We start from the raw sequence: 2,778 nt of genomic DNA, 5'->3' as shown, positions 1-2,778 counted from the left end.
TCTTTGTCTCTGCCTCTCCTTCTCTCTCTCTGTGTGTAACTCCAACTTTCAAATACATAAATAAATAAATATTTAAAAAAAGGTCAGTTGAATCCTGAAGATAACCAAATACTTGTAAAATCCTGAAATCTTCCAGGAATCTTGGCTGGCCCAATCAATGGTCATGGCCTCACATTCCCTAGGACTGCCTCATTGCTCAAGTTCTACCTTAATGGGATCCTACATATTTCAGCTTGCTTGTTATTCTTGCAAACTCCATGTGCTCACAAACTCATGAAGCTGAAGGGGCACTGTGGGGAGCAACTCGGACTAGACTAAGTTACTGGAATTAAGACTTATTCTATGCATCTGCTCTCCCACAATATGGCGCTGAGAAGGGAAACAGCTTCTACACAGCTGCCTCCAGTTCAACCAATAAACTGTAGGACCTGCTCCTGATTGGAGGAGAGCAGCGTACTCGGCGTGTGGGTAGCAGAGTTGGGATTGGTGGAAAAGGACTATAAAGGAGGAGAGAGACAACATGCACCAGGAACATCTAAGGGGAACATCTGAAGGAACACCTGTGCAGCCCCCCGAGAGAGCCGGCCGGCGGTGTACCGCTCCCCTGCGGAAGTGGGGAATGTGGCAGGGGGAACCGCCCTTCCACGGAGGTGGAAGGGTCAGTAGCCAACCCGGGGAGGGCCGAGCAGACAAAAGAACAACGCAGGGTCCTGTGTCGTTCCTCCACGAAGACGGGGAGTGACATAATGGTGCCGTGACTCGGATATGAAGCCTAGGCAGGGCTTAGTGTCGTTCCTCCATGAAGAGGGGGAGCGACAGGCACAGAATTTCATTTTTTGTGGGCCTGGAGAGTCTGGCCCCAGATTAGTCACTGGAGTCCTCTCTTTCACAAGCCAATAAAAAGAAAAAGAAGCTTGCTAAATCCTTACACAGTGGAAGTGACTCACAGGCTGAAAAACCAAAAAAAGAGATGAAGGCATTTTGTACATGCAAGGGCAAGAGTTTTCCAATGCTAAATATAGGAACTGCAAACATTTGTTTAGAGCATAAACAAAACTGGACTTGTAAAAAGAAAACAAAAACATAATGTCAACATAGGAAAGAATAACAGAACTTTTTTGGACTTTAAACATTTTCATATTTTATTTTGAATTACGCAGATGAAAGGGAGAAAACAGTAATTTTTCTTGCTAGGAGCCTCTAGAAATTAATTCAATCCTGTATAAAGAACTTTTTTAAAAAATATTTATTTATTTATTTGAAAGGCAGAGTTACAGATGCAGATGCAGAGGCAGAGAGAGGGAGAGAGAGAGAGAGGTCTCCCATCTGCTGGTTCACTCCCCAAATGGCCACAATGGCCGGAGCTGGGCCTATCCAGAACCAGGAGCCAGGAGCTTCTTCCAGGTCTCCTGCATGGGTTCAGGAACCCAAGCACTTGAGCCATCTTCTACTGCTTTCCCAGGCACATTAGGAGGGAGCTGGATTGGAAGTGGAGCAGCTAGGACTCCAGCTGGTGCCTAAATGGGATGCTGGCGCTGCAGGAGGAGGCTTTACTTGCTATGTCACAGTGCCAGCCCCTAAAGGACCTATTCTTAATTGGTCTGTTCGGAGACTTAAATACGACAAGCAGGAACAGCTGTTTGGTACAGCGTTTAAGACCCTGCTTAGAGTACATCCCATACAGAGCGCTTTGGTTGCAGTCCCAGCTCGCTTGTGATTCTAGCCTCCTGCTAATGTGCACCCTGGGAGGCAGGGGGGTGGCTCAAGTCCTGGCTCCCTACAACCCAAATGGGAGACCTGGATGAAGTGTCCAGCTGCAGGCTTTGGCTTAACTCAGTCCAGGCCATCTGGAGAGTGAACCAGAGCATGGGAGTTCTCTCTCAAGCAGTATCCCTGTGCGTGCTACACTGGTTAAGCAACCGAGCTGCATGCTGAGGTCACCTGGTACCTAGCATTGTTGTCTACCCCCTCACTCTAGCTCTCTGGCCTGTCATTAGATTGTCCTCAGCTGGGGAGACCCAAGCCCTACAACTTGCTTGGGAGATGGATCAGAAACTACCGTCTAGGGAAGAAATGCGCTCAGCACTGTTATGGCTCCGGGTGGTCGCATAACTTTTGTGCTCAAATAATCTGATTCAGGTCTCAGTATGTTACACAAGAGGAAACCAGGAACGCAGAGCTGGCCATCTTGCATAGAGATAGGCAGCTATCAATCCGTAGAGATTTGGGGTAAGACTAGAAGGGGTCTTATTGGTATTCCTAGGCTTTTTCTGTTAATTTCAATTCAAGGCTCCATCAGAAATCAACGTTTAAGGGACGGACTTTAAAGCCAAAGAGCAGTGAAACAGGAATCTCTACGTATCTGTAATTCGTTTAGAATTTTGCGTAACACTAGGAAGTATTTATTCGCTTAAAACAAACAAACAACAACAAAAAAACAAACAAACCCCAGCAGCTTAGAAGTCATTGTTCACATTCCGAAAGCGTTCTCATCAACACGTGTTAACCCTCCTTTCCCGAAATCCTAACGCCTGCGTGGCAGTCATCCACTTTTGCACCTGGCTCTCAGAATCCTCTACCCCGGACACGGCCCCCCGCCTCCGGGCAGAGCCCCTCCCCCGGGCTGGGATCCCGCCCCAAGGAGGTCAGGGCCCCTCCCCTAGAATGGCCGCTGGCCGGCCGCGGAGAGGGGAAGGGCCGGCCGCGGGTCACGTGCTGCGTGGTGCGGCTGGCGCCGCCCGCGGCGGGTACTTAAGGCGGTGGCCGCCCGCAGGCCGC

Source organism: Oryctolagus cuniculus, chromosome 1, assembly GCF_051225735.1.
Source record: "Oryctolagus cuniculus isolate XC-2025 breed Fujian yellow rabbit chromosome 1, ASM5122573v1, whole genome shotgun sequence".
NCBI classification, from domain to species: domain Eukaryota; kingdom Metazoa; phylum Chordata; class Mammalia; order Lagomorpha; family Leporidae; genus Oryctolagus; species Oryctolagus cuniculus.
The sequence above is the reverse complement of the archived record's forward strand: the minus strand, read 5'-3'. Positions refer to the sequence as shown.